At 39.4% G+C, this 14,599-nt stretch overlaps 1 long non-coding RNA gene across 1 annotated transcript in view; it reads left to right on the top strand.

Moving 5' to 3' along the window:
* Window positions 1–14,599, top strand: part of Gm36212 — a 30,822-nt gene that overhangs the window by 11,281 nt on the left and 4,942 nt on the right. Inside the window, exon 3 of the long non-coding RNA XR_882211.2 lies at window positions 9,579–9,712. This is a non-coding gene — a long non-coding RNA (predicted gene, 36212). The remainder of the gene's footprint in view (window positions 1–9,578; window positions 9,713–14,599) is intronic.

Here is a 14,599-nt window from a genome sequence, read left to right as displayed (position 1 = left end):
GAATGCTACTCTAATAATATTTTATGACTCAGGACATTAAAGTGGTAGCCACCTTCTGTTAGCGACAAAAGCAATTCTAGGTGTCATGCTTGGACACTGCATACATTGTCTTATTTAATCCTCAAAATGCCATAAATTAAGCACTGTGACCCCAATTTTAAAGATGAAGAAAATGAACTTCAGAGAGAATGAACATATCACCTATGGGTCTGCGATCGTAACTAGGAGAGAATAAGGATTTGAACCCTGATCAGATTCCAAACAACTATTCTAATCCTGTGAAGTGTAACATCCAAGATCAATGCTCATTAGAATTTGAACTGACCTTGGAGGTCTCTTTCTTACTATGGCTAACTTAAGATGCAGTAGAGAGTAGTCATTAAAAATATGGGGCTAAATGAATCCTGGCCTTGACATTTGCTTGCAGTTTTCTTTCTTTCTTTCTTTCTTTCTTTCTTTCTTTCTTTCTTTCTTTCTTTCTTTCTTTCTTTCTTTCATCATTTTTTTTTGTTCTTGGATTCAGTTTTCGAGAAATTTTTTTTAGATGCTTTATATTTATTTTTATGTTTTAAATTTTTTAATTTTTAATTAAATTTTATTTTAATTAGGTATTTTCTTCATTTACATTTCCAATGCTATCCCAAAAGTCCCCCATACCCTTCCACTCCCACTCCCCTACCCACCCACTCCCACTTCTTGGCCCTGGCGTTCCCCTGTACTCAGGCATATAAAGTTTGCAAGACCAATGGGCCTTTCTTTCCACTAATGGCTGACTAGGCCATCTTCTGATACATATGCAGCTAGAGACACAAGCTCTGGGGGGGGGGGGGGTACTGGTTAGTTGATATTGTTGTTCCACCTATAGGGTTGCAGACCCCTTTAGCTCCTTGGGTACTTTCTCTAGCTCCTCCATTGGGGGCCCTGTTATCCATCCACTAGCTGACTGTGAGCATCCACTTCTGCATCTTACCTGTGATAAAGGAAGAACTTTGTAACCACACAGCACAGGTGTTAAGTTCTTTGAGACAGTACATGATGTCTGGTTTCTAGTAACTTCTCAATAACTCTCTGCTGTCATTATTGTTTTTATGAACCAGATATTGCAGTGTCACTCTGTGGATTTAACATATGATTGTCTTTACCCAGAGCAGAGTTTAATGACTCCTGATGCAGGGAACTCACCATCTCCTAGAGAGATTCATGCTATCTTTGGAAAGTTTCAGTCATTAGAATGCTCTTCCTCATAATCAGTTGAAAGTTTTTACAACTGTCCTTGGTCATGCTGTCCAGAATGGCACAGAGCAAAGAGGTTGACAATGTGTGGATGAAATTCATATCTGAGACAGTTATGACTTTAAATGGAACAATTGTGTTGTATACCTTCTCTGTGTATGTCAGATCCTCCACAGTCCTGGGGAAGTTCTGAGCAGACTCCTTTCCTAGAGATGTATATAAGACAGCTAATACGTAAACAGGACTATGTTCCCCTCTACAAAGACTTATTTATTAAGTAGCTAAATTCAAGTTTATGTTTCTCATTTTTTTAAAGATTTATTTATTATTATATCTAAGTACACTGTAGCTGTCTTCAGACACACCAGAAGAGGGCATCAGATCTCATTATGGATGGTTGTGAGCCATCATGTGGTTGCTGGGATTTGAACTCAGGACCTTCAGAAGAACACTCAGTACTCTTAACTGCTGAGCCATCTCTCCAGCCCCTATGTTTCTCATTTACACAGCCAAATTATGCACATAAGTTTCATCCATCCAAATCATACTCTTTGTGCAACTGAGTAAGGCTTTAGACCTAAATGTGCCAGTTGTATTTGGCTAACAAACACAAGTACTTAGATATTATAATTTCCTTATTTTCTGAATTTAATTAACTTCTCGAATATAATAAAAACAAATATGTAGATTTTAGTTTAATACTGAGCAGAGTGAACAGAGTGAATCAATTCTTCAATAGCTTCTTTAAAAAGGCAATTTAACTAATTCCATCTACCTCTTTATGTTGATTAATTGTTCACATATTACATGTGAAATTATAACATCCTCCCATCATATCTATCATTAGACAGGCTTCAGAAAAGACCTTATAGCTTTCTTTGTATCATGATTCAGCATACTTCATACTATCTCATAATACTCCATTGGAGTCTCATCCTCCATTGGTAGCTTACTATCCATTATCAACATGGATCTAACCCATTCCCCTGCATTTGCACCCCTATTGCCCATACAGCAGAACACCCTCTTCTGTAAGTGGCACAAGAAGCCTGTGCAGATCTTGTTTCTAATAAATCTTTAACAATTATGGCTTCTCTCCCTTCACTGAATAGTTCTCTTTTTCCATTATACTTATTCTACTTATATGTATGATAGACACTACAGAGAGTTGTGTGTTTTCAATTCAGGGCAACATGATCAAAGTTTTCTAATACAGGTATCTTTCCCTGTACATGGGTTGTTTAATAACTTTGGATTTATTCAAGCCTGAATTAATAGCGTTTGAGGAAAGTGAACCAATGTGGGACATATAAAGTCTTCTCTCCCTGTTCCCTAATCAATATAGTATTTACATTGAATTAGGTATTAAAAATAATGTAGAGATGATTTAATCTGTGGGAAAGGATATGAATATAAGCTTTATGTGAAACTATACTATTTTTGTAAAGGAACTTAGCATGTATATATTTTCTTGTCTGGGATGAATCTTGGGACCAATCCCCCAACAGATGTTGACAGACACATATGTGCACTCATATTCTTGCATAAGTTCTATAAGCTATCTGTACTCTAGAAAGAGCCTCAGCTCTCTAATCAAGAGATTAGTAACACATTTGTAAGGAATTTATGAGCAATGACATCTACAGTTCCACTGGTGCTTATATGAATTCAGGTGTGTTCAGGGTTCTATGACTAGATGGATCTGGACATATAGACCTACTTACCTACAGACACACACACACACACACACACACACACACACACACACACACATATTTGAGGAAGACACATGCCATGTTGTTAGGGCTTACAGCAACAGCAGCAGTTGCTATAAACTTAATTGTGACAATGATCTCATGATTACTCTCATAATCCTCATTACTAGAATGTTTTCTATAAGGCTCTCTGGCTCTGCTCAATTCTTCATGTCAACAGCTATAACAAGATGTTGCCCCTCTGGTTGTTACTGCTGTCCTGATATCCGAATATCTTGTCATTATTACTCAGGTGTCTATAAAGAAAGGGGATTGACTATATCAGAAGTTGGGGGACCCCATTTCTGGAAACCACTCTCAGATATTTCACTAGAACTCAAGATATGGCTTTGCACATCCCAGGAATTTTGAACTTTTTTATTTCTCATCTTTTCTATTTTCTCCTTCTTGTTTTCTTTCCTATTCTTTCTTCTTTTGCCCTTACCCCAGCCCTCTTTCACTCATGTATCCTATGCCATTTCACCTATCAGGCTCCCCATCTTCCCAACTGTACTGGTAGTATCCTACCATTGCATCCTGATCTTGGTGCCTTAGGTATCTTACTAGTAACGGTCTAGTAGTGAGGATCCAGTTAGGAATTCCACACTTCAGGATAAAGCTAAGGGGAAAAAATAGGCACTTTCTCCCAGTGTGTTATAATTACAACACGTTATTTCTGTTAATGAGCTTCTAGGAGAAAGACATTTGGCTCAGTCTCAAGACAAGCAGACTCTGGTTGTAAGAGGCCAGAGCTTGCAAGGTATCCAGAGAAGGCTTTATCAGGTCACACAACCAGATACACAAAAGGGTAATTTCTCTCTCTCTGCATTAACCCTCAACTGGGAATACCTGTAGGAAGGTCCCGCTCTTCACAGACACTCCAGGACAAGGTGATAAGAAGATTACAAGTCAAACCTCTCTTTAGCTAATCCACATCTACTGCCAGACAGAGCAAGTTAAATTACAGGGCTGGCCACAAATGCATTGATCATCCACTCAGCTTGTACTACCCAGAGCCTCCAAGATCTATGCCTAGGATCAGCAAAAATCATCTCAGCTAAGCTCATTTTAGTATGGAGGTCTAACCCAATTCAGGGAGGTGAGGTCGGGGCCTGGACCTTACTGGCCAATGTTGAACTCAAGTGATATATGATCTTCATCAATGAAGATTTCAGTCCACAAAAGGTGTTGAAAGGACTGAACACACAGATGACAGAGCCCCTGCTCTAAAAGGACTCATGTCTGACTCCATCAGCTCTTGGGCTCCTCCCTCATCTTGTAAATTACCAGATTGAAACCACAGACGGCATTGCTAAGCTCGTCCTTTTCCTGCTCAGAATTCCTATGTGAGCATTCAGGATGACACATTGAATAAGTCCTGCTACACTTCAGATTCCCTTCCCTTATTTATGAATATGATTTTTTTTTGTTTGGACACATTGTTCCCTTACCCTTTAGTTACCCTCTTTTGACCTATAAAATATACCATGCTCTCTAACAAAGACATAAATTCTTTAAATGGTTTTGATAGCCCAGTCTTCTTACAAATAAGATAAGCCTTTCTGAGGCTGTAACAGAAAGAAAGAAAAGATAAATCATTTGAAACCCTTTAAAATTCTGTACATGATACCCTTCTTTATTAAAAAGGACCATTGTAAATTGGAAAGTTCCGAAGTCTTTCTGGTGAGGGAGAATGAATTATAATGACATCACTGGGTCATGAACTAGGCCCACTGGCCACTTTCCAGGATGAAATTGACTGGGAGAGATCAGATGAGCCCATTCGTAGCTGAAGACGTCTGGGAGGCAGCCAGGGAATCGAGGTTCAAGCCCCCTATTTAGGATACACTTCCTCTTCCTCTCCATCATCAAATGGGATTGGTGATTTCCCAGGCTAGGCATGGTGCCTAACAATGCATTTCAATCCACATTCTAAAGAACACCCAAAAAGTTCTTGGTACTCATTCCCCGGTGAAAGACCTCATGAAAAATATTAACATGTCAACATCTGGCTGACACCTTGGGTATATTTTCATCATGCGGCTGATGGAAGCGTTTTGCCTTCAAATAAGCATAATTTGCCATTTTTTCCTTTCTCCTTTTTGTCTCTCTCTCAGCATAATAAATGGTGTCTGAAGCCCAAGAGAAACTCATTTCTGTTAACAGATCATTTGTAAACCTTTAAGGGCAGCTGGCGTGAAAGGGGCATTTTTCCCTTCTGTCTTAACTTTCCTCGTTGTCTCTGTAAATGTAAAATGACACCTCATTCAATGCTCTCTGGTGTCATCTTAATCTCCCTTACTCTACACATTCTACCCTTTTGATATTGCTCGCGACTGCATGGAGGCTCTTACCTAATACTGTAATACCTATTATCAGAGGCATTTAGATACATAGACTCTAGCCAGCTAAGAATAATACAGATCAATTGCATGTCAGCAGCCCAATAAAGTCACCTAGGAGATTTTTTTTTCCTGAGTAGAGGAAAAAAAGAAGTGTCTATCCACCTGACCTTACGGCCAGCACATTTCAATATTAATATATTTTATGCATGCATGTGATAACATTTTACTTTCTTTATAGTTCTATGAGAAGTCCCACTTCTCTGCGTAAAGATTATTGCCTATTCTGAGGGGGTTATGATTATAGATACTTACTGAGACAGGAATAATTGACCATAAAAATCCTTTTATATTCCCACAATTATTTTTGCATTGACTAAAAGTGTCAAGAAAATTTTGATTTTTATTAGCAGGCCCCTAATTTTGCCTTCATTTCAATTTTTTATCTGGACTTTTCCCCCCCAGTATGTTTTTAGCCTGAGTTATTTGGCAATCATACAAAAGAACAATTTGTTACAGAACCTTTACTGAATGAAAGCCCTATAATCCAAGCATAACATCAAGTATCAAATAAAATAAAAATGTATGAGCTCAGCAAAGGGGACATGCTCCAAGGTAAGGGACAAATCTAAGGCCTAGAAAAAAGGAAGTTTAAATCAAAATTTGACTGCTCAGCTATGAAGTAAGTCTGCAGAACAAAGGGTCAAACGCAGCATTGACCCGTTGTTCCCCTCCACCCACCAATAGGTCAGATCCCGTCAGCACTGAGCCTATTTCCAGTAAGGCTCAAAAAAACAGAGTTGTGCTGCCTAAGACATATTGTGGACAGTCCCAAAGGACGCAGGAGAGAAAGGAGGAAGAAAGGCATTGGCTGCTGAAGGAGAGGATGCAGTCAATAGGAATTGAGGAGGTGGTATGTACCTAGTCGACCCTTGCAAACAGACCCTGCTCTGCTGAGTTACAGTTGTTCATGTGCTTGACTTGATAACCCTAAATACAAGAAGCAAGAACAAACCAAAGGTCATGAGTGGACACTGTGGTCAAAATCATGCCTGCATCTGTGAAAATCTCAGCTCAAACAGAGAGAGAGAGAGAGAGAGAGAGAGAGAGAGAGAGAGAGAGAGAGAGAGAGAGAGAGAAAGCATTGCCAAGTCTCTGCTAACTGGGCATTTTGATCTGAAAGATTCTAAGTACATTGGCATTCCATATGTGGCATGATGTTGAACAGAGGAGAACTAGAAGCCACTCAAGGCTTTGCTTTACTCTTACAAACCAAACCCATCTAGGGTAGCTCATACATGTACATTGTGAGTTATAGTCCTCTTAATTAGGCAGTGAAGACATCATTAAAGACACAAGTTGTAGGTTCTCCATAATCGCAAGCCACAAATGAAACATCAAGATGTGGGACCAGATACCTTCCTAAAGCGATGGCCACTGCTCATGTTCCTTCTCTATCTACAAAGACAAACTCTTGGCTTTGAGGAATCAGGTGTAAAGGAGAAGGCAGTTGTCCCCTTCACAGTTGATTGAGAGGCAGAATGGGGACTTTTAAGGAGGAAACAGTAGGTACTCAGAGAACAGAACTGACTCATTACCCTTCAGCTAAGGGCTTGTTAGATCTGAGAAATGTAACATAGTCTAAGCTTATCACAACAGAGAAGGAAGACAGGCTTTTTGAGTGACTTTGGCATGTGTCTATATGAATTTGAGTGTCTATCAGAATTCTGTCCATTACTAGTCCAAAGAATTTCTGGAAAGTGGGAAGGGTATTAGGAAACTGATTGCTATGTAGCCCATGAGTGTGAGGGTAGTCTGGGATGTATCCTGTTTCTAGGAAGAAGATGCAACCACTATCTCCCAGTACAGAGCCCCTGTCCTCACAGAGTACAAAGGACATCGGTCTCCTACATCTTCTGTCAGGAAGTAAGGGAATTAGAGGGAAATCAAGAGGCTGCCAGATCAGTTCAAAAAGAGAAGGGATAAGAACTTCTGGAGACATTAAAGGAGTAGGTGGGATCTTGCAATACTGCTTTATGGTAAACTATATCTTTTTTTTTTTTTTTGGAAAATAAGAACAGAAGGAATGCTGGCCCAGGGTATTGAATGCAGACACTTCTGGAGCAAGTGGCTTACCACTGACCTATATGATATTAAACATCTTTCAAATAGAATTACTGAAGCCAAAGACAAGGCCAGACAAGAGCACTTGCACTTTGGGCAAGTCATTCTTTCTTTTTCTCTTTTTCTTTTTGTCTGGTGTCTCCTCAGTCCCCAGCACAAGAAATCCCATCAACGATGGACAAGTGAGATAGGTTTTCAATTCTTCCTGGACAGATTCAAGCAAAGTCACAGTAATTTCCTAGTTGTGTCAACTCAGCTGGGAAGAGGAAATCTCATAGGAGGAAATGGCCTCATAAGAATGGCCTATGAGCATAGCTGTGAGGCAGGTTCTGGATTGTCTATTTACACAGGCCTAGGTTGTGCAAGAAAAGTAAGTGAGAACACTAAGGGAAGCAAGCTAGGAAGCATTTTGCCATGGTCTCTCCTTCAGCTCCTGGTTTGGGGGTTCTTGCTTTACTTTTATGCCCTGGCTTCCTTCATGATGGACTGTAATCAAGAAATACAACCCAAATCAGCCTTTTTCTCACAAAGCTGATTTAAGGCATGATGTTTTATCATAGCAATAGATACTGAACCAAGACACCTCCCTAGCCTCAGTGAAGGACTCTTACTTCAGTCTCAGATGCAACAAACTTTTCCTCCTTAATTTAGGTGTGGTTAATGTATTGACAAAGCAGCAGAAACCAAACTAGAACAGACTATAAAGGGATTTGGGAGGGAATCTCTTTTATAATCCAAGCACATGGGATTATTTCTGTTCTCATGGCAGTTGAAGAGAGGAAGAAAAATTTTAAAAAGTCAATATGAAACTTTGGCTTTTAAAATAGGATAAACTAACAATATCAGTTTTGATTTGCTGTTAGGAAATGTCACATACTGGATAATTTGTAAAGAAGAGAAATAAAAATTCTCTCATTCTAAATGTTGAGAAACCCCCAAGATCAAGATCCAGGGATCTATATGTAGCATGAGTCATTCTAAAGAAAGCCAACACAGAATACCAGGGAGAGAGAGAACAAATGTGTTCTCTTCTTAGAAATATACTCCTGTGGTAACAAATTTATTCTTCTGCTAACTAACCCACTCCTCTAATAACACTAGTATTCTCTTCTAAGGACAGAGCACTCACAAGTGTAACAATTCTTGAAAGTCTCATCTCTTTATACTGCTATGTACCTAGAATTTAGTTTCTAGCATAAATTTTGGCATACTCATTCAAACTATAGCAGTAAATTTTCATATCTAAGGACTGGGAAGCTAGAGGATCCTGTCAAGTTAATTTTAAAGAATAGAAGAGATAAATGTTGGCATAACACAGGGGCTGACAGGCTTGGAATGATTAATAGAATTGTAAGCCACAACCAAGAAGCAAGTGTGGTATGTTCTATTCAAATTAAGCTTCCCAGCGTATCAGCTACTTGTCTCAAGGCTGAAACAAAATACCTAATGAAAGCAACTGTGCTAAGTTTTGCCAACTTGACACAAACATATACACCTGGGAAGAAGGAATCTCAATTGAAAATTCGCCTCCATCGGATTGGCCTTTAGGCGTATCCTTAAGACATGTTCTTTATTAATGATTGATGTGAGAACGCCTAGCCCATGATGGGCAGTAACAGTACCCACCCAGTACAGATGGTCTTAGTTTGCATAAGAAAGCAAACTAAGTAAGTGGTGAGGACCAATCCAGTAAGCAGCACTCCTCCTCCATGGCCTATAGTTCAGTTTCTACAGCCAGGTTCTTGCCTTGAGTTCCTTCTCTGACTTTCTTCATGGTGGACTGTGATTGGGATGGTTGAGCCAAATTAACCTGTTACTCCTCTGGTTAATTTTGCTCATGGGGTTTTATTACAGTGATAGAAGGCAAATTAGAATAGCAATCAAGTAAGGAAGAGTCAACACTTCCATGGTCCAGTCCATCATCACAATGGAGTCATGGGTCTTGGCAGCTGGTCACACTGCAGAGTCAGGATGCAGAGAGCAAAACCCAAACAAAAACAACAACAACCCCCACCAAACAACAGCAGCAGCAGCAGCAGTAGCAGCAGTAACAACAACAACAAAACCATAAACTGCTCGGTTCCAGCTTGCTAACATTATCTTCTTATCCCGTCTGAGATTCTAGGCTATGGAACTGTGATGGCCACATTCAGGGTGTGTCTTCCTAGCCGTGTGAAGCCAATCTAGGTAATTCTTCACAGACATCCCTGGATACTTTTTTCGAGAATGATTCAAGATACCACCAAGCTGCCAATTGAGGTTAGCCATGACAATCTGTAAACCAGTTACATGTCTAAGAAGTCATCCTACCTTTCAGTCTGATCAAAGCAACTGCCTAATGAGTTAATCAGATATTTCTTATGAGCACCAAGAAGGTTTAGTTGAGTCATTATGGCTCATTTGACATATAGCTACTCATTACTAGTTCCAAAACAAAGTATGACTACATGGTTAGCTACAGACAGACATGAGAGGGAAGAATATTCTTTGGTTCACCAGAACCATATTGCTTAGCCAGATTCAATGCCACTTCTGATCCTCCTTTCCAACTGACAGATTCCATTTGGAAGATGCAGTGGTTAAGTTTAACTATCTAGGACCAAGTACCTTATGAAAGCAACTTCAGAGAATAGAGGTTTACTTTTTCAGGTCTCAGCTCTTATCTTCTACTTGGTGGAGTCATTATCTCTCTTATTTCTGCTACACTGAGTATTCTAAGTGAGCTAGCCCACAGTATTATTTTTCTTAATCTTAAACCCCCTGTAAAAATTCTGAGATTATAGAAACATGCCCTATAGTGTAATGAGAATTTTGGTTTCTTTAAAAACACAGAAATATTGTAAGAATGTGTTTTCATTTTAATCCCAGGTATGAGATAAGTGGCTGCTTCAGCTTGTCCACAGCAGCTGACTACGATATGCCTCGTGCTCTAGCAGGGATTTGATTTTGCCAGCTGCAGATAGGTTTTGCAAGTGTGTGATGTTTGGAATTCTGGGGACCTTTCAGAGGTTATATAAAGGCTAGAGCTCCAATAGAAGGGGCTGGGTGGCCAACTGGTGCTTGGATGCTGTTGGTTGTGGTTTGTCAAGTAGTTGTGAATGAAGATATGAAAAGAAGAAATTACATATCTTGACAGAGAAGACCACACTTGCCCAAGGAACTAAATGCCCCTAACCAACAGGAAGTAGTCTTACGATATCACAACCCCCTTTCCCCTCTATTCCTTTTTTTCTCCTACCTAGTGGTAGGGTTTGGAAGGGGAGAAGTGGAGGAGTGGAGAGGAGTGTAGGAAGAAAAAGGAACCCAGAAAGTATCCAAAAGTTATTATGCCACAATAGGCTTTTTACAGTAGATTCTTGTATCTGACCAAAAAACAAGGCTTTCCACCATTTGTTCACTGAAGGAAGTCTAATTGTCTCCAACCTTGAATTAACCAACCACTCATTCAGGTTCACAGATACTTTTTAATGGTAGCTGATAGTCATCAAAACATTGTTTTTATGTGCTTACCTGGCTCCAGATTCTTCCCAGGGAAATCTATGTTGAATGGGCCTTATAAGCAAGATATTAATTGTTTTGTCCTAGAAGAATCAAGAGTGTTAGAGAAATCCATTTCTTTAATAGCAATGTCAAAATCAGCTCCAGTGATTTTCCTGGATGAAGAGGAAGGTGACACAGACCTACTAATGCTTAGTGATCAACGAACCATTGAGACCAAAAACATGCCCTCTCCCCAGCCTCAAGTCTACTAGCAAAAGGGTGAAACTACACACTGTTCTGAAGAAAGTGAATGGGAAATCTAATGGATTTTATCCATAGGTTTTATGCTTGTGTAATGCATTAATATGTGCTGTATGTACTTTTACATTGATAGGACTGTGAAGAATACCACACTGCAATAGACCGTCAGCCTGCCAGTGGTGTCATCAAAGTAAAATGTGCACACAAATATAGCATTGCTCATGTAGAGCAGGAAGTAGTAATTGTCAAAGAAACCCACAGATGTGGTGGGATCACAGTGCTAAGGCTGCAAGGGCTTCCTGTAGAAAGGACCCAGAAAGGGCTCTGCAGAGGAAGTGGCATTTTAAAATAACATCTGTCTTCTGTGCAGGACTTTCACACCAACCACTAACAATCTTCTCACTACCACAGGACCAAGATTACCCTTACTGATAGCAAACACTTCCATTCTCCTGTCCAGCAAACATGCATCTCTCAGGCTACTTGTTTTTCATCCCTTCCTTCAAAGAGATTTTGCCCTTTAATTATCTAAGAGTTCACACTTCTGTACCAATTGTTAAACCTGGAAATACTAATTCATTGACATGATGCCGTTTTTTTATTAGACAGGAGTGACCATAAGACCATGATGATGCCTTGAACTCACAATGCCCACCAATAAAGCCTTTTGGAATGAATGAAATTTGTTCTTCGGAAGAGAGTGAAACATATGTCATCTAATAGGGAAAAGACAAGGGAAAGAAAGTTTTTCTTATGTGTGACTGCCCAATGATATGATATTTAATCCAATCACTCTCAGGTTTCACTGTGATCTCCTTGTTCCACCATGGACACCAAGTTGCAGAAAACATAGGAGAGCTGTCCCCAGCCACAGGACTGCAATGCAGAGTGGCTGAGATGGAAATGTAGGCAGTTGCCTTCATTGTGTGATGCTTCCAAGTGAAGTGCATTGTCAGGGATCATGGAAGCATTCCATGAGAGTAATTTAAGATGTTGCTTTGACAAAGACTAACAGTGCCCTCCCCCGCTAGCATCCTTCATGATCACCAGGGATGGGCATCGCTAAAATCAAACCATTGCTCTTGGACAACAAGTATCTGAACCCTGAGAACTGAAAAGGAAGGAAGCCAGTGTTCATTCAACCTTATTTTACTTTCTCTGGCCCTTTCCCTTTATCTCTTCTCTTCCTCTCTCCGACTCTCCATCTTTGACTTCCTAAGGTGATGATGATGAGGTAAAGCTTCTCTCAGAATATTAATCTACTCCACAGGAGTTCAACCATGTCTTTAGTTCTTGGGATGGTCCAAGAATTGAATTTATTTACATTTTATATATTATGTGGTAGAAAGCTTCTAAGGGCCTGAGGATTGTAAATGTTGTTGTGAGACTGTGTTCCCTAGTAATATCAGATAAAGTCTTACCATCATGACTGTCTAAATATCTGCTGATTATGGATGATAGGCACGCCAAAGTAATAAGAACAATACTGTGAGGTCTAGAAAATAACCTACAGACAACTAAGGGATGCTGAGAGTGGGAGAAATAGTCTTCCCCAGGGAAGAGCACACCAATTGGTTATGCAATACCAATGGTCATCCCTGAAAACATATGTAAATAACATTATACAATTATACACACTGCAGAGGTTCTACTTAGGAATGTGTGTGTACATGCACACATTTGTACACATGCACACATACATTCCACACACATGCATGCATGTCACTATAGGAAGAAAGCAAGAAGGAGAAAGGAATGGGAAATTACATACTTATCATCTCAAAAATAAAAGAATTATTTAAAACAATAAACCAAGCTGAAATTTTTCAAATAAAATATTTAAAACTTTAGGTTTGAGTATAATTTAGAAGTTTTAAACATATTTTGAAAATATTTCTTCATAAATGAAGAAAATGACTTATACAACAATAAGAGAGGCATCACAGTTTCAAAAAGAAAACATAGCTTCAACATTCAAGGCTAAGAGCTTTCTAAACAATGAAAGCATGTATGGTGACTTTTCATTAGAAAGAATGTTGAAAATGTGTGTATGATAAAAGGTGGTCTCACTGTATCTCTAATATAGACATTAGACTTACAAAATTTACAGAATTCCAATATTGTTAAACTACATCTATAGAAGTAGGTGCATATTTGAAGAAAAATATAAGAAGTTTGAAAGGCAGTATAGCAGGATATTAGCAATCTGCTGCTGTCTTTAGATATAGACTCGGTGATGACATCCAGAGTTTGGGCTTTCTACTCTGCTAATCATACAATACATTCTGATTTGACAAATGCTTGTCATGTCAAAGGACTCTGGCAACTCTTCCAAGGAAACCTTTCTTTAATTGACATTATCCACTGTCTCCCAATTACTGCTAGTCAAGAAGCAGTTTGTGTGCCTCTATTGCTTTGCTTGTGTGTGTGTGTGTGTGTGTGTGTGTGTGTGTGTCTCCCAAGTAGCAGCTTTTCATAGAGCTGTTAAAAAGAGCAATTGCTCCAGGAAGGAGCAAGTTGAGGTTTGGGTTCATTTTTCATCCTGTTAGCTGTGTAATCTCTGGAAAGCTACATTCTCTGCTATTCATCGTCCTCATCTGATGAGAACTGAATGCACACGCAAAACAACTAACACAGGCCCTGAGCTATACTCAGAGTGATACAAAGCAGGGCATGACTGTGGCCCATCCTCCCTACTCTAAACTCACTGATACGTTTAAGTTCAACTTACGTTCTAGTTCTTCAGTTACTTTTTCTGTGCACCACTCCAGATATTTGTAATTTCTTCTTTATTATGTATTATTTTTCTCTAATATTCATTTAGTGCTTATATATAATGATATGAATTTAGTAATACATAGGTGCCTTCTTCAGCAGCTGGTATTTTCCAAGCTCCGCCCCCAACCCAACTGAATGCCTGAAACACTAAACCCCACACGTGCTGTTTTTCCCATACATGCATTTCTATGATAAAGTCTAACTTATAATTAGGCACAATGAGAAACTGACTGCAATGAGATAAAAAAAATAGAGCCATCATAAAATGCAGCTTAATAAAAGTGCTCTATGTGTTCTTTCTCCCTTCCTCTGGAACTTTCCATTTAATATTCTGAGAATGCAGTTGACAGCAAGTAACTGAAGGCCCTCGAGAGGACACTTGGGGCAGAGGACCAGTACACACGTCAGGATGTGTCACTGCTGTTTAGCATCCACCGTGTCTCTCTTTTCCTTGTAGCTTGGACCATGTTATCTACCATGTCTCTTGTTTAATTGTAGCTTGGGCCATAACATCCACCATGTGTCTCCTTTGCTACAAGCTTGGTTAAGCCAGAACAGAATCTTCCCAAGATGACTTTTGAATACTACAATAGACTTCATAGCTGTGGTGTTGAATGAAACCTGAAG

This window comes from Mus musculus, chromosome 7, assembly GCF_000001635.26.
Source record: "Mus musculus strain C57BL/6J chromosome 7, GRCm38.p6 C57BL/6J".
In the NCBI taxonomy this organism is placed as follows: Eukaryota; Metazoa; Chordata; class Mammalia; order Rodentia; family Muridae; genus Mus; species Mus musculus.
The sequence above is the reverse complement of the archived record's forward strand: the minus strand, read 5'-3'. Positions and strand labels throughout refer to the sequence as shown.